This window comes from Lepidochelys kempii, chromosome 7, assembly GCF_965140265.1.
Source record: "Lepidochelys kempii isolate rLepKem1 chromosome 7, rLepKem1.hap2, whole genome shotgun sequence".
Taxonomy (NCBI): domain Eukaryota; kingdom Metazoa; phylum Chordata; order Testudines; family Cheloniidae; genus Lepidochelys; species Lepidochelys kempii.
The window spans coordinates 54,843,597-54,866,576 of record NC_133262.1 but is presented as its reverse complement, the minus strand read 5'-3'; the positions used below and the strand labels follow the sequence as shown (position 1 = coordinate 54,866,576).

At 44.5% G+C, this 22,980-nt stretch overlaps 1 protein-coding gene across 10 annotated transcripts in view; it reads left to right on the top strand.

Moving 5' to 3' along the window:
- The window catches only part of NDST2 (N-deacetylase and N-sulfotransferase 2), a 218,705-nt gene that overhangs the window by 72,787 nt on the left and 122,938 nt on the right, over nucleotides 1-22,980 (top strand). For 9 of the 10 annotated variants that reach the window (XM_073352885.1, XM_073352875.1, XM_073352877.1 and 6 more), the window contains one exon: nucleotides 5,642-5,725. The exons of the other annotated variant lie outside the window; for it this stretch is intronic. The gene's annotated coding sequence lies outside the window, so the exon portion shown is untranslated. The remainder of the gene's footprint in view (nucleotides 1-5,641; nucleotides 5,726-22,980) is intronic. 10 annotated transcript variants of the gene reach the window in all.

Below are 22,980 nucleotides of genomic sequence, written 5' to 3'. Positions count from 1 at the left end.
GCTCTATAAATCTCTTCACATTTTGCTGACATGTTGGGGTCTAGTCAAGCCTACAAGGAAGCCTGTCTAAAGGCAGTAGCCCATCAGCACAGTATTCCTTTAGATTTAAGTCCAGATTTGGCTCTCAGATACATTCATACAACTTGCATGGACTGCAGTGAGGGTTGTGCATATGTGGATCTGAGAGCAGACTTCTGCCCTGTAAGCACAATAAGGGTAATGTGATCTAGAGGACTGAGCCTCCTGAAGTCTAATCCCAGGTTGGGATTTGCTGTGAAACTGTGGGCAAGTCATTTAATTTTCTGTTTCTCCAGCTGTAGAATGACGATATTTACTCACCTTCGTAAAATGCTTTGAGATCCTTGGATAAGCACAGAGTATTATCTTCCAAAAGAAGGTCAGGCCAAGCAGCATAGATTGCCAAGAACCCACTGCTTCCCCCAGTGGTATTATCCCAGGGTAGCACACTGGCTTGTGCAAATGACACTGTTTCCTGGCAGTTGATCTCAAGAGAGTATGGGCCCAGTTACATCTTCTGTTTAAAGGAGTTCTCCCTTAGCTCAATGGGAAGTGGGGGTGGTTTTGGAGCTAAAGGACAAGGTTTCTTGTCTCATCTCCACAGTTATAAGCACTTTAGCTAGTAATTGTGTTTGTTGTTCAAAGCTCATGGATTTGTTGCCCTAGGATGCATGATGCAAACATTGTTGGATACCATTAACAGTAGGTCTTATCAGCTGCAAGCAGCAGCACCTGCCTTTAATTCAAAATCCATGCGCCTGGAGCAATTGGTGTATTTTAAATATGTTTAAATAAATAATAAACTTTGACTTGTGACAAGTAGAGTGAATAAGTAGAATTCTCTGTCTGATGGATGTAAGTGGTATCTGGAATCAGCTGAAGAATATAGTCTCGTACAATCAAAGTGAAATACTGTAGATGTTTTTGGAAAGCTTGGTTACTAGCTCAAAGAAGCTCAGGGCTAAGATCCAGGCCAGTAAGTACTAAGTATTGTAGTGCTTTGTGTTGTGCGTACATTGACTGCCATGCTTAACTAAGTATATTACTTTTGTGGGCTGTTTTTGAGTCTAGAGAGCCAGATCCTAATAAAATCCTTGAGAATAGATCCCTGAGCACCATTTTCAAATTATCTTTTGCTGGGGTCTTTTTGGGAGTGCCTGGGGATGCAGGGGAGTGAACAGGAGCCTGGTTCCTTGCACATGATTAAAGTGTCAGAAGAGAGGATCTCAAGGGCTGCAAAGAGGATGTGGGAGAACAAGATCCTGTTCTTTTTGGACTTCTGACCTAGCACATAGGCAGGCTGCACAATGTGTAGTCTGGCCAAGCTCAAAATAAAGTATTTGGGTCAGACTTTTCCTCCAGGGATGTTCAGTGCTCAGAATGTTTGTTAGAGAAGATTGAGAGAAGGCAAATAATCCTGTACTGCGCTCTGCTGCAGACTTCACCTATGCTTGAATAACAGCTTTCTTCTTGGGACAGACTCATTCTATTTGATGTCTCTCTTCTTTGTATAGAGCCATATCTCTCCACTATGAACTATAGAAAGAAAAGGAGTACTTGTGGCACCGTAGAGACTAACAAATGTATTTGAGCATAAGCTTTCGTGAGCTACAGCTCACTTCATGAGATACATGCAGTGGAAAATACAGTGGGGAGATTTTATATACACAGAACATGAAACAATGGATGTTACCATACACACTGTGATGAGAGTGATCAGGTAAGGTGAGCTACTACCAGCAGGAGAGAAAAAAAAAACCTTTTATAGTGATAATCAAGGTAGGCCATTTCCAGCAGTTGACAAGAACGTGTGAGGAACGGTGGGGGGGGGGAGGAAATAAACATGGGGAAATAGTTTTACTTTGTGTAATGACACATCCACTCCCAGTCTTTACTGAAGCCTAAATTAATGGTGTCCAGTTTGCAAATTAGTTCCAATTCAGCAGTCTCTCGTTGGAGTCTGTTTTTGAAGTTTTTTTGTTGAAGAATTGCCACTTTTAGGTCTGTAATCGAGTGACCAGAGAGATTGAAGTGTTCTCCGACTGATTTTTGAATGTTATAATTCCTGACATCTGATTTGTGTCCATTTATTCTTTTACGTAGAGACTGTCCAGTTTGGCCAATGTACATGGCAGGGGGGGCATTGCTGGCACATGATGGCATATATCACGTTGGTAGATGTACAGGTGAATGAGCCTCTGATAGTGTGGCCGATGTGATTAGGCCCTATGATGGTGTCCCCTGAATAGATACGTGGACACAGTTGGCAACGGGTTTTGTTGCAAGGATAGGTTCCTGGGTTAGTGGTTTTGTTGTGTGGTGTGTGGTTGCTGGTGAATATTTGTTTCAGGTTGGGGGGCTGTCTGTAAGCAAGGACTGGCCTGTCTCCCAAGATCTGAGAGAGTGATGGGTCATCCTTCAGAATAGGTTTTAGATCCTTGATGATGCGCTGGAGCGGTTTTAGTTGGGACTGAAGGTGATGGCTAGTGGTGTTCTGTTGTTTTCTTTGTTGGGTCTGTCTTGTAGTAGGTAACTTCTGGGTATTCTTCTGGCTCTGTCAATCTGTTTCTTCTCTTCAGCAGATGGGTATTGTAGTTGTAAGAACACTTGATAGAGATCTTGTAGGTGTTTGTCTCTGTCTGAGGGGTTGGAGCAAATGCGGTTGTATCGTAGAGCTTGGCTGTAGACAATGGATCGTGTGGTGCGATCTGGATGAAAGCTGAAGGCATGTAGTTAGGCATAGCGGTCAGTAGGTTTCCGGTATAGGATGGTGTTTATGTGACCATCACTTATTAGCACTGTAGTGTCCAGGAAGTGGATCTCTTGTGTGGACTGGTCCAGGCTGCGGTTGATGGTGGGATGGAAATTGTTGAAATCATGGTGGAATTCCTCAAGGGCTTCTTTTCCATGGGTCCAGATGATGAAGATGTCTTCAATGTAGCGCAAGTAGAGTAGGGGCATTAGGGGACGAGAGCTGAGGAAGCGTTGTTCTAAGTCAGTCATAAAAATGTTGGCATACTGTGGGGCCATGCGGGTACCCATAGCAGTGCCGCTGATTTGAAGGTATGCATTGCCCCAAATGTGCAATAGTTATGGGTGAGGACAAAGTCACAAAGTTCAGCCACCAGGTTTGCCGAGACATTATCGGAGATACTGTATTCTGACGGCTTGTAGTCCATCTTTGTATGGAATGTTGGTGTAGAGGGCTTCTACATCCATAGTGGCTAGGGTGGTGTTTTCAGGAAGATCACCGATGGATTGTAGTTTCCTCAGGAAGTCAGTGGTGTCTCGAAGATAGCTAGGAGTGCTGGTAGCGTAGGGCCTGAGGAGGGAGTCTACATAGCCAGACAATCCTGCTGTCAGGGTGCCAATGCCTGAGATGATGGGGCGCCCAGGATTTCCAGGTTTATGGATCTTGGGTAGCAGATAGAATACCCCTGGTCTGGGTTCTAGGGGTGTGTCTGTGCGGATTTGTTCTTGTGCTTTTTCAGGGAGTTTCTTGAGCAGATGGTGTAGTTTCTTTTGGTAACCCTCAGTGGGATCAGAGGGTAATGGCTTGTAGAAAGTGGTGTTGGAGAGCTGCCTAGCAGCCTCTTGTTCGTATTCTGACGTATTCATGATGATGACAGCACCTCCTTTGTCAGCCTTTTTGATTATGATGTCAGAGTTCTTTCTGAGGCTGTGGATGGCATTGTGTTCTGCACGGCTGAGGTTATGGGGCAAGTGATGCTGCTTTTCCACAATTTCAGCCCATGCACGTCGGCGGAAGCACTCTATGTAGAAGTCCAATCTGCTGTTTCGACCTTCAGGAGGAGTCCACCCAGAATCCTTCTTTTTGTAGTCTTGGTAAGAAGCTCTCTGTGGGTTAGTATGCTGTTCAGAGGTTTGTTGGACGCGCCTGCTGGTAATAGCTCACCTTACCTGATCGCTCTCGTCACAGTGTGTATGGTAACACCCATTGTTTCATGTTCTCTGTGTACATAAAATCTCCCCACTGTATTTTCCGCTGCATGTATCCGATGAAGTGAGCTGTAGCTCATGAAAGCTTATGCTCAAATAAATTTGTTAGTATCTAAGGTGCCACAAGTCCTCCTTTTCTTTTTGCGGATACAGACTAATACGGCTGCTACTCTGAAACCTATGAACTGCAGAGTGCTTCTTTATTCTCCACTTCTGGGCTCAGCAGGCCTACAGTTTACATGTGCTGTACAGTGGGTTGCCCAGGGGTATTTTGTGGAAAAGACAGCTATGTTGTTAAAACCGAGATTTCTCCCCTCCAGAATAGTTAAGGATTTTTTTTTTACTGTCTGACATTGTGATTTTGAAAGGTTTTTGTTGTTGAGCGAAGAGGAGATTGTTCCTGAAGTGTGCGTGAAGGCTGGGCTTATCACGGTGTGCTCTAGACAGGAAGCGATACAGGACTGACTGTTTAGGTCTACTATTGTTGAGCCCCTGCCTCCTCAGCAGATGATAGAGAGGAAAATGAGCCTATCAGTAATAAACAGTTTGTTTTCCTCTTACCTTGCAGGTTTTCTTTCCTGTGTGTGGCCTTGCCATGTCACTGATACCCATGTAATGATGAGGTTTGCAGTGGCAACATTATAAAACACTACAGTCACAGTTACAGGGCAAGCTGTGCTTTAGACTCCTTTTGAATATAGCTTCTGGAGTACAGCTTCACCCCTCTCTGGGCGGGATCACATGCCACATGGTCTATACCATTCTTAGACTGAATTTCTGTGCTGGGCAGCCCCCCTCTCCACCTCCCGTTTACCAAATATAGTAACATGACAGGCCCACCTGTGTTTGGCACCTGTTAGCCCTTTTCCTCTGGTTCCAGTGGTGGATGGAAGTAACTCAAAACCAGCTTCTTCAAACAGAATATTATTTATTTACCCAAAGCTGAATGTAGCAAGCAGAAAAAAGGGATAAAACAACAAAAGGCCTGTATGCCTGAGTCAGGCCTAAACTTCATCCTTTCCTTTCCAGTTTTGGGTGAGTTCTACTCACCCCAGATGCCCTGCTCCTGGGGGAGACAGACCCTGCAGCATTCTCTCTTTTTCTCTCTCTCTCTCTCTCTGTCAGAGGCTCATTTCCAGCTGCTGCCCACTCACCTGCCTTCCTCTCTAGTCCAGTGTCTTTACTGGTTTAGTGCCCCTTTTTCCAGGCCAGAGCCTAGGATCAGAATGAACCTTGCCAACCTGGCTTGAGCCAGGTAGGTGGGCATTCCCAATTAGTAGCTCTCCCATTGTTCCCTTAAGGTACCTCATAGCTGTAATTGTTTTGATTCCTGTTTGTTTCCCTGTAACAGCCTCCTTTCATTTAATTCCTTGCGGTCAGGCTGGACAATAGCAAATTGGTAAACAGACATGCCTATGGTAATCATAGAAATAATCTGAATATCTCCCTTATTTTCTATGGCTACAATTTTAAAATCAGAGTTGAATCTGAAAATGCAGGTTCCTTTATAACCGCTGATGTTCACAGATGATTTCCTAAGGGGTTGATCTCCCTCTCCTCAAATGGAGACGGGTACCACAGGATGTGTCTGTTCTGGAAAACATCACTGCTTCACTCTACTTGGTATCGGTATGTTAAACTAAGCTGTTCTTCCTCTTGACAGGTGCACAGTGCCCTTTGCTCAGTCTGCTTTTGGTGCAGTGTAGCCTGGCTCTTCCTCTGACTCTGCACACAGCTGCTCAGCAAGGTAAGAGAAAAATGGATGTAACTGTGATCATTTTGGATTGGGTGGTGTGGGGCAAGGGATAGGATGAGAGCAGTCCTGTTCCTGGGATCTTTGGTTTGGCATGTTGCTTACCACTATGGAAAATGGCCATTTTCTCATTCTAGGAGATGGTGATGAATTCACCTTTCTCTCATTGGGTCATAGTACACTCTGCTCTCCCTTTTCTGTTGCCGTTTGTGAGGTGCCTTAGAGTACAAATAATGTTTTGCAGTTCTTTAGAATGTCTCAACATTAAAAAGCACCCTGGGACAGGGAGTGTCCTTTTGTTCTGTGTTTGTATGGTGTGTAGCACAATGGAGTCCTGGTGTAAGATTGAGATCCTAGATGCCACCATAATACATATCATATCATCTCTGTGAAATAGATAAATGTTTACACAATTTTACATCTGGGTAAACTGAGGAATGGCAAGCAAGTTAAAGATAGCATTTTAGACTAGAACCAAGACTCACTGGATAATGCATCCTTCTTGCAAAACATAAAGAAACTATAACATCCTGGAGTGTGATGCAGGTGTCAATAAGTAATCTTTTCTGTCCTGTCCAATATGCACTTGAAAGTCGGAATGCTTTGTGCAGGGTTGTTCGAGGGGACATTGGAAGGCTGCAGTTGGCCTCTCCAGAGTGCACCTATAACTGTGTTTTTAGTGCCAGTTAGCTGTAAATTCAAAAGCAAATCTGGTCCTTATGTAATGATTCACATCCATCCACAGTTGGATAGGAACAATTGCCAACATATTAAGAGAGCTAACACATGCTCCATTGTATGAACTGCACCTGTGTTCCAGCTCTTCCCAGGTGTAGGTGAATCCCGTTCTTTGAAGGCAGAGTACGGTATGTACACAAATATATAATGTTGAACAGAAGCTGGGGAGGAAATGAAGCCAGTTGTGCTCTGCATGCAGAGGGAATGACTGGCTGGCTGGTGTAAAGGCACAGATTAACCCAGGCACAGCACCAAGCACTCAAGAGAGGTTTTTGGTAGGAGAGGGTTATGCCTCACTGCCAGACTGTTGGAGTCTCTTCCCTTGTTTTTTCTCACTCACCCTCCAAATCTCCTCAATTTCCTTTCTTTCTCCTTCTCTTCTGCTCTCCTCCTCCCTCCTCTGTTGTCTACCCATTATTCAGAAGGTAGCACATAGTGGCTGTTAGGAATATATTGTAGTAGAAGAGGTGGTCTGAGGATTATGAAAGAGTTAATCGGTGGAACAGCAGATTGAGGGGTAATTTTAGGTTGTCTTCCGGGAACAGTAGAGATAAGAGATTATGACTGATATCTCCCCAGCACTCTCTCAGCTGCTTATCAGCATGAGGTTCAGGGCTGTGTGTTTGTGACCTGAAAAGGATGTTCCAGCACAAGGTTTCCAGCCCTGTGGGTCTGCTCCTCTCATGTCGCCTTGTACTGTAGTAATTACTGTAATGACTGAGAAGGGGGTATATTAGAAGGGGAGATGCAGAGTCACACATCTTGGTCTGGTTTGTGTGCAGCCCTTTTTGTGTTTAATGTCCATACCTGTTTCCAAGTTAGGGCTAGTCAATGCTGGAAAATGAAGCCATGTTATAACACGTGCTAGCACACACCACATTAAACACTCTGTGGAGAGGTTAGCCATGACCAGCTCACATGATTTTAAAAGATGACAGTCCTTGTGTACACTAAGTGCTAAGTTGTGCATTACAACCAATATCATTTCCCAGAGTGACAAGCCCTTAGATCTCCCTGCTAGCTTGGAGACTTGCTTAATGAGCTCCCTGGCACGCAGTAGTGACATTAACTGGCCTTGGTGGTGGCTGCTGGCCAAATCTCCCTGTGCTACCATTTTATTGCTTTTCATGCTGGCTAACCATTATTTCAGGAGTTGGTCAGTCTGTGCCTTTACCCAGAGTGTCTCTTAGCACCACAGGTAACAGTATGGGAGAGCTATAGTCTCAGCATCTCTCAGCGGGATGGTGGTTCCTAATCACTGGTACTTAAAATTCTGAGCCCTGGTGTTCTGCCTCAACACACTTCACTCACTTATGCCTTCTGTAAAGTACACTGGCTCTTGGGCTGATCCTGACACCAGTGTTGTGCAGAAGAGGAGGGATGTTATTGCTGGGTACAGGAGAAGGGAGAGCAAGGCCATGGTCAGATGGTACAGTCAATTCCATAGTTGGGTAAGGGTATAGTGGCCAGAAAAGGTTGAATCCTAGCATGAGGTAATGGTGTAAGGAAGGTGTACTGGTTGTGAGGGTAGCTTGGAGGGCTTCCAGCCCCATCCTTCCCGCAGCAGTGCTGTAGTGGGAGGGAGTATAATTCCCTTCTTACTTCTCCCTCTTTTCTGTGTTGCTCTGTCCCCTTCGCTCCCTTTCCATACTCTGCCCTCATTATTGTATCTGAAACATTGTAAAATATTGTATCTGCTGGCACTTAACATTAAAAAGGTTGCAGAGCAGTTTTTAAACTAAGAGACGTGGGAAAGCTGATTGCTGCAGAGGAGCATATGGATAGGACAGAGACTTCTCTTAGAGGAGAGTCTATTGATAGAGAGTCTCTAGGTTTTAGTCAGGAGGAGAGGATGGAAGAGGGTCAAGTATGGGCCAGATCAGATAAGAAACATTCACATAAAGAATCTGACACATCAAAAAAGGGCAGACAAATAAACGGTGACAAGTTTTTAAAGTTCTTGTACACATGCTAGAAGTCTAAATAATAAGATGGGTGAACTAGAGTGCCTCATGTTAAAGAAGGATATTGATATAATAGGCATCACAGAAGCCTGGTGGAGTGAGGACAATCAATGGGACACAATCATTCCGGGGTACAAAATATATCAGAAGGACAGAACAGGTCATGTGGGGGTGGGGGGGTGGAGTGGCACTACATGTGAAAGAAAATGTAGAATCAAATGAAATAAAAATCTTAAATGAATCCACATTTTCCATAGAATCTCTAAGGATAGTAATTCCATGCTCCAATAAGAATATAACAGTAAGGATCTATTATTGACCACCTGACCAGGACAGTGAAATGCTAAGGGAGATTAGAGAGGCTATCAAAATAAAGAACTCAATAATAGTGGGGGATTTCAGTTATCCCCATATTGACTGGGTACGTGTCACCTCAGGACGAAATGCAGAGACAAAATTTCTCGATACTTTAAATGACTGCTTCTTGGAGCAGCTGGTACAGGAACCCACAGGGGACAGGCAACTCTTGAGCTAGTCCTGAGTGGAGCGCAGGATCTGGTCCAAGAGGTGACTATAACAGGACCACTTGGAAATAGTGACCATAATATAATAACATTTAACATTTCTGTGGTGGAAAGAACACCTCAACAGCCCAACACAAGTGGCATTTAATTTCAGAAAGGGGAACTATGCAAAAATGAGGAGGTTAGTTAAACAGAAATTAAAAGGTACAGTGACTAGAGTGAAATCCCTGCAAGCTGCATGGACGCTTTTCAAAGACACAATAATAGAGGCTCAACTTAAATGTATACCCCAAATTAAAAAACACAGTAAAAGAACTAAAGAAGAGCCACCATGGCTTAACAACCATGTAACGAAGAGAGGGAAGAGCATCTTTGCAAGCAGGCTGGCTAACCTAGTGAGGAGGGCTTTAAACTATGTTCACCAGGGAAAGGGGACCAAAGCAATGAGCTAAGTGGGGACGTGGGATACCGGGAGGAAGCACGAACAGGAGAGCGCGAGAGGGGAGGGCTCCTGCCTCATACTATGAAAGCAGGACAAACAGCAAGTTATCTCAAGTGCCTGTACACAAATGCAAGAAGCCTGGGAAACAAGCAGGGATAACTGGCAGTCCTGGCACAGTCAAGGAATTATGATGTGATTGGAATAACAGAGACTTGGTGGGATAACTCACATGAGTGGAGTACTGTCATGGATGGATACAAACTGTTCAGGAAGGACAGGCAGGGCAGGAAAGGTGGGGGAGTTGCATTGAATGTAAGAGAGCAGTATGACTGCTCAGAGCTCCGGTATGAAACTGCAGAAAAAACCTGAGAGTCTCTGGTTTAAGTTTAGAAGTGTGAGCAACAAGGGTGATGTGGTGGTGGGAGTCTGCTATAGACCACCAACCAGGGGGATGAGGTGGACGAGGCTCTCTTCCGGCAGCTCACGGAAGTTACTAGATTGCAGGCCCTGGTTCTCATGGGAGACTTCAGTCACCCTGATATCTGCTGGGAGGGCAATACAGTGGTGCACAGACAATCCAGGAAGTTATTGGAAAGTGTAGGGGAAAATTTCTTGGTGCAAATGCTGGAGGAACCAACTAGGGGCAGAGCTCTTCTTGACCTGCTGCTCACAAACTGGGAAGAATTAGTAGGGGAAGCAAAAGTGGATGGGAACCTGGGAGGCAGCGACCATGAGATGGTTGAGTTCAAGATCCTGACACAAGGAAGAAAGGAGAGCAGCAGAATACGGACCCTGTACTTCAGAAAAGCAGACTTTGACAACCTCAGGGAACTGATGGGCAGGATCCCCTGGGAGAATACCATGGGGGGGAAAGGAGTCCAGGAGAGCTGGTTGTATTTTAAAGAATCCTTATTGAGGTTACAGGGACAAACCATCCTGAAGTGTAGAAAGAATAGTAAATATGGCAGGCAACCAGCTTGACTTAACAGTGAAATCCTTGCTGATCTTAAACACAAAAAAGAAGCTTAGAAGAAGTGGAAGATTGGACAAATGACCAGGGATGAGTATAAAAATATTGCTCGGGCATGCAGGAGTGAAATCAGGAAGACCAAATCACAGCTGGAGTTGCAGCTAGCAAGAGATGTTAAGAGTAACAAGAAGGGTTTCTTCAGGTATGTTAGCAACAAGAAGAAAGTCAAGGAAAGTGTGGGCCCCTTACTGAATGAGGGAGGCAACCTAGTGACAGAGGATGTGCAAAAAGCTAATGTACTCAATGCTTTTTTTGCCTCTGTCTTCACGAACAAGGTCAGCTCCCAGACTACTGCACTGAGCAGCACAGCATGAGGAGGAGGTGATCAGCCCTCTGTGGAGAAAGAAGTGGCTCGGGACCATTTAGAAAAGCTGGATGAGCACTAGTCCATGGGGCTGGATGCGCTGCATCTGAGAGTTCTAAAGAAGTTGGCGGCTGTGATTGCAGAGCCATTGGCCATTATCTTTGAAAACTCATGGCGATGGGGGAGGTCCCGGACTACTGGAAAAAGGCTAATGTAGTGCCCAACTTTAAAAAAGGGAAGAAGGAGGATCCGGGGAACTACAGGCCAGTCAGCCTCACCTCAGTCCCTGGAAAAATCATGGAGCAGGTCCTCAAGGAATCAATTCTGAAGCACTTAGAGGAGAGGAAAGTGATCAGGAACAGCAGCATGGATTCACCAAGGGAAAGTCATGCCTGACTAATCTAATTGCCTTCTATGACGAGATAACTGGCTCTGTGGATGAGGGGAAAGCAGTGGACATTGTTCCTTGACTTTAGCAAAGCTTTTGACATGGTCTCCTACAGTATTCTTGCCAGCAAGTTAAAAAAGTATGGGCTGGATGAATGGACTATAAGGTGGATAGAAAGCTGGCTAGATTGTCAGGCTCAATGGGTAGTGATCAATGGCTCCATGTCTAGTTGGCCGCCGGTATCAAGTGGAGTGCCCCAGGGGTCGGTCCTGGGGCCGGTTTTGTTCAATATCTTCATAAATGATCTGGAGGATGGTGTGGATTGCACCCTCGGCAAGTTTGCAGATGATACTAAACTGGGGAGCAGAGGTAGATACGCTGGAGGGTAGGGATAGGATACAGAGGGACCTAGGCAAATTAGAGGACTGGGCCAAAAGAAATCTGATGAGGTTCAACAAGGACAAGTGCAGGACTCTGCACTTAGGACGGAAGAATCCAATGCACTGCTACAGACTAGGGACAGAATGGCTAGGCAGCAGTTGTGCAGAAAAGGACGTAGGGGTTACAGTGGACAAGAAGCTGGATATGTGTCAACAGTGTGCCGTTGTTGCCAAGAAGGCCAATGGCATTTTGGGATGTATAAGTAGGGGTATTGCCAGCAGATAGAGGGATGTGATTGTTACCCTCTATTCGACATTTTTGAGGCCTCATCTGGAGTACTGTGTCCACTTTTGGGCCCCACGCTACAAGAAGGATGTGGAAAAATTGGAAAGAGTCCAGCGGAGGGCAACAAAAATGATTAGGGGACTGGAACACATGACTTATGAGCAGAGGCTGAAGGAACTGGGATTGTTTAGTCTGCGGAAGAGAAGAATGAGGGGAGATTTGATAGCTGCTTTCAACTTCCTGAAAGGGGGTTCCAAAGAGGATGGATCTAGACTGTTCTCAGTGGTAGCGGATGACAGAACGAGGAGTAATGGTCTCAAGTTGCAGTGTGGGAGGTTTAGGTTGGATATTAGGAAAAAGTAACATACTGATGTCAGTACAGAGGTAAATAGAAAGGAGCATCAGCACTGACAAATTAAATGTAAAAATGTAATAAGGAAAGCCAAAAGGAGTTTGAAGAACAGCTAGCCAAAAGCTCAAAAGGTAATAACAATATGTTTTTTAAGTACATCAGATGCAGGAAGCCTGCTAAACAACCAGTAGGACCCCTGGACGATGGAGATACAAAAAGAGCACTTAAAGACAATAAAGTCATCGCGGAGAAACTAAATGAATTCTTTCTTCAGTCTTCATGGCTGAGGATGTCAGGGAGATTCCCAAACCTGAGCCATCTTTTGTAGGTGACAAATCTGAGGACTTGTCACAGATTAAAGTGTCACTAGAGGAGGTTTTGAAATTAATTGAGAAACTTAACAGTAACAAGTCACCGGGACCAGATGGCATTCACCCAAGAGTTCTGAAAGAACTCAAATGTGAAATTGTGGAACTATTAACTATGGTTTGTAACCTGTCCCTTAAATCAGTTACTGTACCCAATGACTGGAAGATAGCTAATGGAACTCCAATATTTAAGAAGGGCTCTAGAGGTGATCCTGGCAATTACAGACCGGTAAGTCTAACGTCAGTACTGGGCAAATTAGTTGAAACAATAGTAAAGAATAAAATTGTCAGACACATAGAAGAACATAAATTGTTGCGCAAAAGTCAACATGGTTTCTCTAAAGGGAGATCGTGTTTTACTAATCTATTAGAGTTCTTTGAGGGGGTCAACAAACATGTGGACAAAGGGGATCCAGTGGACATAGTGTACTTAGATTTCCAGAAAGCCTTTGACAAGGTCTCTCACCGAAGGCTCTTACGTAAATTAAGTTGTCATGCGATAAGAGGGAAGATCCTTTCATGGATTGAGAACTGTTTAAAAAACAGGGAACAAAGGGTAGGAATAAAAGGTATATTTTCAGAATGGAGAGGAGTAACTAGTGGTGTTCCCAAGGGTCAGTCCTAAGACCAATCCTATTCAACTTATTCATAAATGATCTGGAGAAAGGGGTAAACAGTGAGGTGGTAAAGTTTGCAGATGATACTAAACTGCTCAAGATAGTTAAGACCAGGGGTCTCAAATACGCATGCGGCCCACGGAGTTATTTGCTGCGGTCTGCCAAGCTCCCCGTGGCCCCTCTCTGCCCCTCGAGTTATTTCCTGCAGCCACCAAGCTCCCCTCACCCCCCCTCACCACAGTGTGCTGTGTCCCCACTCCTCTGCCTACCTCTAGGCTCCTCCCACCGCCAAACAGCTGTTTGGCGGCGCTTAGGGCTTTCCAGGAGGGAGGGGGGAGGAGCGGGGAGCTGCACCTCAGGGGAGGAGGCGGAGAAGAGGCGGGGCAGGGGTGGGGATTTGGGTAAGGGTTTGGAATTGGGACAGGGAAGGGGTGGGAGGAGGTGAGGCAGGGGCGGGGCCTCATGGAAGGGGTGGAGTGGGAGCAGGGGTGGGAGGGTGTCAATGATGCGGTCCTCGGGCCAATGTACTAGTCCTCATGTGGCCCTCCTGGTGATTTTAGTTTGAGATCCCTGATTAAGACCAAAGCAGACTGTGAAGAACTTCAAAAAGATCTCACAAAACAGAGTGATTGGGCGACAAAATGGCAAATGAAATTTAATGTGGATAAATGTAAAGTAATGCACATTGGAAAAAATAACCCCAACTATACATACAATATGATGGGGGCTAATTTAGCTACAACTAATCAGGAGAGAGATCTTGGAGTCATTGTGGATAGTTCTCTGAAGACGTCCACGCAGTGTGCAGCGGCAGTCAAAAACGCAAAAGGGATGTTAGGAATCATTAAAAAGGGGATAGAGAAAAAGACAGAGAATATCTTATTGCCCTTATATAAATCCATGGTACGCCCACATCTTGAATACTGCGTACAGATGAGGTCCCCTCATCTCAAAAAAGATAAGCTGGCGTTCAAAAAGGTTCAGAAAAAGGCATCACCCCTAAAATGATTAGGGGTTTGGAACGGGTCCCATATGAGGAGAGATTAAAGAGGCTAGGACTTTTCAGCTTGGAAAAGAGGAGACTAAGGGGGGATATGATAGAGGTCTATAAAATCATGAGTGGTGTGGAGAAAGTGAATAAGGAAAAGTTATTTACTTGTTCCCATAATATAAGAACTAGGGGCCACCAAATGAAATGAATGGGCAGCAGGTTTAAAACAAATAAAAGGAAGTACTTCTTCACTCAGCGCACAGTCGACCTGTGGAACTCCTTGCCTGAGGAGGTTGTGAAGGCTAGGACTATAACAGGGTTTAAAAGAGAACTGGATAAATTCATGGAGGTTAAGTCCATTAATGGCTATTAGCCAGGATGGGTAAGGAATGGTGTCCCTAGCCTCTGTTTGTCAAAGGGTGAAGGTGGATGGCAGGAGAGAGATCACTTGATCATTACCTGTTCTGTTCACTCCCTCTGGGGCACCTGGCATTGGCCACTGTCGGCAGACAGGACACTGGGCTGGATGGACCTTTGGGTCTGACCCAGTGTGGCCGTTCTTATATTCTTAAACTGTAAAGTAACAACATAAATACTCATCCAAATCTCAATAACTTTAATAGAGGAAAAGTGGGATGGGAAGAGGCCTTGTTCGTGCATTTTTGTTACCAGATGTGATTTGACGGCTAAGAATAAAGAGGAACTTTGCGTACAGCAACTTCCCGTGTGCCAGGAATAAGAGAGAGAAAATTGTCAGTTGAAAACAGCAGGAGCTGCATTAGCAAATATAAATGAAACAGATGGCTGAGATGCTGCAGCTGTTGCTTAGAATCTCCTGGAAGATCTTTAGCTTGGAGCTGCAGGAGACTCTTTTTAAAGAGGTAATGAAAACAAAAATACAAACTTTAAGTTCAGGATCACCAAAAAAAATAAAGGCATCCACTTGAATGAGATGAAATTCATCAGGCACTAATTCTTTTTTCACATGGCAAATCTCAGAGCTATGGAGTTTAGTTCTGGGTCAGAAATCGCAAGTACATGTTGTAGATCAGAGGTGGGCCAACTACGGCCCGCTGGCCACATCCAGCCCGCGGGACCGTCCTGCTTGGCCCTTGAGCTCCCAGCCCTTCCCCTGCTGTCCCCCCTCCCCTGCAGCCTCAGCTCGCCATGCCACCAGCGCTCTGGGCGGTGGGGCTGTGAGCTTCTGCCAGGCAACGCAGTGGTGGGGCTGGCTCGGCTGGGTGGCATGCCTGCCAGACATGCTGCTTTGAGCAGCATGGTAAGGGGCAAGGGGTTCCAGGGGGCAGTCAGGGGACAAGGAGCAGGGAGCGGATGGATGGGGCGGAGGTTCTGGGGGGGTGATCAGGGAACGGGGTGGGTGGATAGGCGTGGAAGTCGCGGGGGACCTGTCGGGGGTGTATGGATAGGGGTCAGGGCAGTCAGGGGAGAGGGAGCAGGGGGAGTTGGATGGGGGTGGGGTCCTGGGGGGGCGGTTAGGGGTGGGAGGTCCTGGGAGGGCGTGGTCAGGGGACAAGGAGCAGGGGAGGGGGGGTTGGATGGTTGGGGGGTTGTGAGGGGGTGGATAGGGGGCAGGGGCCAGGCTGTTTGGGGAGGCACAGCCTTCCCTACCCGGCCCTCCATACAGTTTTGCAACCCCAATGTGGCTCTCTGGCCAAAAAGTTTGCCCGCCCCTGTTGTAGATTGTCATACAGTGGACTTGCCTGGTTAGTTAGTAATATTCTTTCTGTTCTTCCATGTGAGACACCCAGTCTCTGGCAAAAGCTGCTAGAGAAGGGGGATATTGTACTTCCCACCGCACCGTTATGATCCTCAGCGTACTGTTTTTAAAGACGTGTGGATGCTTCAGGAAAAGCTTTTGGAAATATTTTATGTAGAAATAATTCTTTTTATTACAGTGTTGCACCAGGGATGTTAAAGTTCTGATTGAGGAGGCATTTTCATGTAAAGCACATAAAAACAGACACATCATAAATTTAGTCTTCAGGTGATGTTTCTCAGGGTCGTTCTTTCCCAAAGATGATTTCCTGCCCCTTCCATGTGTGGAAAAAAAAGGACAACATTGCTTCTGAGTGTTGTGGTTTCATCACAGTAGGAAAAACTGGAGTTTCAGTGGTGAGGAGTGTTTGGGTTTTTTTGGTTTTTTTTTACATTTTACTTTTTGGTAACCAAAAGAGGCTTATTTTCAGATTGGCAGTGCATTTTGTCCTCAGTGAAGACTAACTTTTGTTGTAAAGGCCATAGATGATAGTAAAGACCTGCATGCAGTTTTTTTGTGTATCTGATGATCTGTATGTTAAACTAGATACAGCTTCATTTGAATCCTTCATTGCACATTCAGACAAATGGCTTTGAATGCACAAACACACTCCCAGACAAACTGATCACCTGTTCACAAGAGTTTTGTTTCTTGTGTTTTGTTTTGTTTTTTGATACAAAGATTTGTTAATGCGTTATGGTTGAGCTTTTAAACGCTATTTAAAATTCAGGAAATTCTGAGTTAGGGTTATGTAACAGCCCCCTTGTGCATGTTTTGTTTGTCTTTATTACTTTGTTGTATATTTTTTTCCAAATTATATCGTTTCCTTACCATAAATATATCTAAGTGCATATAAAACAAAAGCATAAAATCTATTCCTGAAATCATCTATACTTACAAAATGTTGGGGCTGCTGAAAGAAGTCCTTTCCCTCGCTTTCTCCCCCCCCCCCAAAATACCTCTTCCCATTTAATTATTTAATTCACCCTTCTCCCTGCCCTCCCACATATAGTTTGAATAAATAGACACACTGTAATGTGCTCTGAAGGTCAGCGAACCTGGCCTCTATTGGACAAAGTGTGGGGTGGGGAGGAATGAGTTCTGGAGTCAGGCACCACTCATTGAGAAATATTTGCTCCCAGATGGCTAAATCCGGGCACTACCCACTCCAGAGACTTCACTGATCATCACTGTTCAGTAAGAGTTTGAAGGGAAATATAGTCTCAAAGGTAGCCAGAACACAAACCATGAAGGACATTGTAGGTCAAAACCAGCACCTTGAACCTCTTTCCTGCTGGGGCAGCTGGAGACTTATAGCCTTGACCCATCCCACTATCAAGGCTGTGACCAGTGAAACAACAGGTAGAGGTGAGCCTGGCACCACTTCGGCAGGCTGCCTGTCATGTGTGAGCATGCTTTCATGTAAAATGCATTCTCAGTAATAGGGGCATTAGTCACTCTCAGCATGATGTCAAGATCCTTCCCTCGCCTTACTTCAGGGTTATACGTTGGGCACTTGAGTCATAACTTTGAATTTCTTTATCTTTTACCTCCAGCTCCAGAGGTACGGGGAGGGCAAAAAACAGTCTTTCAGGTTTCTCCTCTGGCCAGTCAAGGCTTTTTTATTTTTTTAAGGGACTTAATCAACGTGAGCATATGGCCCACACTTACTGGGAATTCCTTGTTCATGGCGAAAGATTGCAATCTCTGATCCCCATCATGAATGGGGTTCAACATGTTACTTGCACCTGTCGGTGTGTGCAGCCCTAGACATCTAAGGGCATCACAGACCTATTGCTCAATCTCTGGTAGCTGAGCGCCACTTGTCCCTCTAAGAAGTTGGACGCCAACCGCTTGGGAGTCGCATAACTAGTTAACGTGCCAGAGTCTCGTTTGTTATTGGAATTAACCAGACAAATGACTCCACTGAGCATCAGCCTATAACTGCCTCTCCTCTGTCTGCACCCCCAGCCAGCTGCTTTCTTACTTAGTGCAGAAGAGCTGGAAGGTGGATGAGAGACACACAATAGCTGTAGAAGAAGTGGATGGCTGGTCTGATAAAGGCCTAGAAAGGGAGCAACAGAAAAATGTTGCTGCTCCAACTCAGAATTGGGGAGGGGAGAGAAGAAGATGCACTTGCTGTTTGGTGTCTGACAAATGGAGAGGGACCTAGAGTGAAGCTCAGAGGGAGGCAATGATATGTGGCTGCAGGGAGGACTAGGAGTTGAACCTCATAACATTTTAGGTCATCTCCATCCCTGGAAAGAAACAGAGCAAGCAATCAGACTGAAGAGAGGCCAAAACGGGGATATGTGCAGGGAGAGGAAAGGAAGACACACATGCAGAAACCCAGGGCAAGGACAGCTGTAGTTCTAAAAGTGTACAGCATCGTGTTTTCCCACTGAGTGAGCTGCAGGCAATCATTAACTTCACTAGTTAAAATACATTTTCTACCAAATGTCTATATGCTATCCTTGATCTTTGTGCAAACCTTCTTTGATATCAGTAGGAGTGCGTCTGGGGATTGAGCGTACATGGCTCTCACTTTGGAGACAAAGCTCCCAGCCCCAAATTAAAAGTGTAATTCAGCCTACTCCACAGACTGAGGATGATATGCCAGCTGCATGCCATTTGAAAGAGCTGAGATTCCAAACTTTCACCTGGTAGAAAGTGGTAATCTCTAGCTCTAGAAGCTTAAAGATACCCACTAACATTCAGAATTCAGGTAGGTTGGGAGGGGAGGGAAAATAAGATAGAAATTAGAGTCGAGTGGCTTTATTCTTTTTTTTTTTCTAAAGGTCCAGTATCCTGCATCCTACCAAGGCAAGGAAATACTTTGAGTGAAAGTGGGAATGCTCAGCTTTCCAGTGGGATAAAGCATTTATCTCTAGCCCCGCTAGTTCACAAGATATCACACTTTTAAACTATTCCAGACTTACATTGGTTTGAACTCTGTCTTTTTTTGACACTAGTCCAGGAGGGTCTGAAGCAGGTCCCAAATCTTGGGCCAGTGACCTCCTCAATCCCTTCTGTACAGTCAAGTATGTTTTAGAGACCAATTTCTGAGATGAGGTTACAGACAGAGTAGCAGCTGTAAATTAATCTGCACTGTCATACGGACCTAGTGAATATTTCAGGTGTGATACAGTAATATGTTGAGTAGGTCTGGTATTTGTTCTGTGGATTATACAGAATTCTTATGGTAAAAACTGCATCACCAGTATGTGGATTACTTGCTATTAATAGCTTTATATTTGCTCAGATAATAGAGTAGATAGGGGATTAATTTTTAGTTTTGTTTTAGTGAAGGTTTAGCTTGATTTTTCCAGTGAAGGCAACAGGATACACCTGTCTAAACTGCGATAATGGATGGAACCTTCCTTCATGTGGAAAACAACTTTCCTTTATTGTAAGATCATTTACTTCCCTGAACTGTAGTAGCTTCAGTCTTTGAAATCAGAGCTCTGAGGTTCCAGATTCAAACTGTCTCATGTGGGGGCCTGAGCTGACTGGGTGCTTGGGGAAATACTTCGCTAATTTGCAATCTGCTGCCACAGATGTGAAATACATCTCTGCCCTAGTGCTAAGATGTGGTGCATAACTTTGGTGCTGTGGGTATTAGAATACCCTATGCTTCTGCTGATAGATGTGGTGAGGGTCCTTTCCTGAAGGAGTACAGAAATCTCTGTTGGAGAAAAGACTCCCTGGGATGTGGGAGACAGGGAGTGTTTAAATTTGGAAAACAAGTGGCTATTTGGACCTGGAGCATTGGGACTTATTTCTTCCAGGTTGCAGCCACAGTGAAGTCTGATGGAATCTCAGGACAGACATGGGACAATGGTTAGAGGTTGAAGCTGGCTAAGTTCTCGAGAATTTGTGTGTTACCTTGTTGCCATAGGAAGGGCTTTGACTGGGTCCTTTCCATGTGCAGAAGTGGTCCTTTGATTGCAGGCATGAGCTGGAAGGTTTAATATGTTGGTTTCATCTTAGTGTCTCCTTTTCTTCCTTTTCTCTGGAAAGATTAGAAATGCTGAGAGACACTCTTGCTTCCTTCCCTTCCATTAACAAGCCCTCAGGTGATATGATTTGGTTTATGCTTCTAACAAGATGGTCATGGGAAAAACGGAATGTAAATGCTCTACTGCTGATGGCTGTAGGCCCACCAAACCAGCACAGAATGATACTAGAAATGACTAGGAGAAGGGGAGCGATGGCAACCCAAGACACTGGGAAGCCTGGTATGGGAGGCACCTTGTTCTGCCTTTCTACGGGAAACAAATACAATTGGATGTTGTCTAGTGTTTTAAATTGCTTGGGGGGAGTGTAGAGGGTAAGCTGGGGTAGAAAAAAATACTTAGCGGCTTTGGAGGGAATAGTTGGGACCAATGCAAAGCTGAATATGACTCTTGCACTATACCATGAATGAACTAGATCCTTGCGCAAGAATGAATGTCCCTGCCAGCTGTATAAATCATATATAATCAGTCATTTACTACTGTCAGTATTCTGTATTCTTTGTTAAAGGAGACATGCACAATTACAGTTGGCAGCACTTACCTGACAAATGCATTATCTTCATTCTTATTATCCCTTCTGATTTCACTGCCCAAAACAAACAGAACTGTCTGTAGTGCTGGGAAGATCCTACTTAAACCACCCCAGAGCTCGGACTACCTCTGACAAGGTTCTTGTTCAATTTGCATAAATTGGACAAATGTGCAGAGAGTTGGGGGTGTGGAAGCACTACACGTTCATCATACGTAGGCTTGGCAGAATTTAATTTTGACTGATAATATTAGTGTTTACTTTTAAGCATTTTTCGATTTTTATCAATTTTAAATTTTCACAGCTGTAGGAAATTAGGAGGGGTCAGACGATAATTATTGAATGACAGTTGATGTTGAGAGTCAAAAAGTTAAAGGTTCATAAGCATTAAAACGCAATTTGTCGACATCGTATGTCAAAGTGTGTAAAGTAAATAGCCTGAATACGAACTCCAATAAGTTCTCAAGAATCATTTTTGTTACATTGTCTATCTGTACATTTTGATAATTATCAGTAGAAATATTTTTGTGTCAGTTTGTATGTTTACGTATATTGAAATCAATGTTTATCTACATTTATGGATAAAAATCTAATCCTTCCAAACCTAATCGGGTGCTTGCAAGCCTTGATCTACACCGAAAAGTTTTGCCAGGATAGCTATGTTAGTTAGGAGTGTGAAAAAATCAAACCCTAACCAGCACAGCTATGCCAGCAAATACTGTAGTATAAACATAGTTATGCTGACTGTAGGGGGCTTTACTGATATAGCTATACTGGCTAACTCTTTCTAGTGTAGAGAGGACCACATTGATAATACTGAGAGTCTCTTACAATAGAGGAGAGGCACAACACAAAGGGTTTACAGACATAAATTAAGCCTCACAACACATCTGTGAAATAAGTCATGCTTCTGGCTTACCAGTGTCCAGGATCTCTTTTTTAATATACAATTTTTTTTGGTGGGAATGGGAGAATTAGGCTTTAGGGAGGAGCAAACACCCTGATGGAACAGTTGTGTTGATAAGACTTTGCTAGCCTATTGGAATTCCCTGCTGTCATGCGAGATGCTTGATGACTTGTCAAAATCAGTGCTTCAGAGCATTGGTTGCTGATGTCATCTAGCCTTAATAAACAGGAGGGGTCCATCCTGTGTACTGCTTGCACTTGGCAATTTCTTCCTCTCTGACAAATTTGACAGAATCTGAAGCCATTTTTCGGATGTGTGGCATTCTCATTGACTGATGTTTTTCAACTACAACGTTCCATCGTATTCATAGATTTATAGATTCATAGATATTAAGGTCAGAAGGGACCATTATGATCATCTAGTCCGACCTCCTGCACAATGCAGGCCACAGAATCTCACCCACCCACTCCTGCGAAAAACCTCTCACCTGTGTCTGAGCTATTGAAGTCCTCAAATCGTGGTTTAAAGACTTCAAGGAGCAGAGAATCCTCCAGCGAGTGACCTGTGCCCCATGCTACAGAGGAAGGTGAAAAACCACCAGGGCCTCTTCCAATCTGCCCTGAAGGAAAACCGACCCCAAATATGGCGATCAGCTAAACCCTGAGCATATGGGCAAGATTCACCAGCCAGATACCCAGGAAAGAATTTTCTGTAGTAACTCAGATCACACCCCATCTAACATCCCATCACAGGCCATTGGGCTGTGCTGCTTATATTCAGTTAAGGGCTCTTACAGGGAATGGGAAAGAGAACCAAAATGTAAAACTATAGTTGTTATTACATACATACACACACAAAAGATGTTAAAAGAACATTATTGAGGTTTCAAAGTCAAGCACTCAGAAGTTGGGAAATGTCTGAATTAAGGTTTCCCTTGCTACCTTAATTTGGCCCTCTTTGTGAGTATCCATTATAAAACCATTTTGAATTACATGATCACATTCCATTTTTTCCACTCTGTCCCTCATGAACTAAGGAGTCTGAGGCTCTGCACTTCACCAGGACATGGGTTTGGTTTTTTTCTGTAGTGGCAACAAACATCAGTTTTTGACTCTACTTGGTAAGCTCTCGGGGCAGCAGAGCCTTGGTGCTTTATTTATCTGTAAAGCACCATGTCCACAATGATTTTGTATAAAGAACAAATTTAGTAATAATTTTAGCCAAATTGTACAGTTTATCCCTCTTCCCCAACTCAGGTGTTGAAGAGGAATTGGTTTCCTTAACAAGACACCACTCTCACCAAGTGCGCATTGCACAGAGAGGCAGTCAGTGTTGAAAAGCTGACCTGGGGCCAGTAAAATCTGGAAAGGGGTGGAGACATCTGGGCTGACAGTGTTCCTTGTGGGCCTTCTGAATATTCTAACTCCTCTTGTTTGTGAAACTAAATTCCAATAACTGCTCTGCAGTGTGATCAGTGTCTCCACTCCCAAGGCTGCTTGATCTGTTAACAGTTTTTTTGTGCTGTTTCCATGGCAATAGCATGCTCTTTGTTCCTCATGGTGATTGTTGCTTTGAGGATTGAACTTGTAGAAAATGTTTGGCCTTTTTGTCCCCCAACAAGCTTTCAACCATCCTG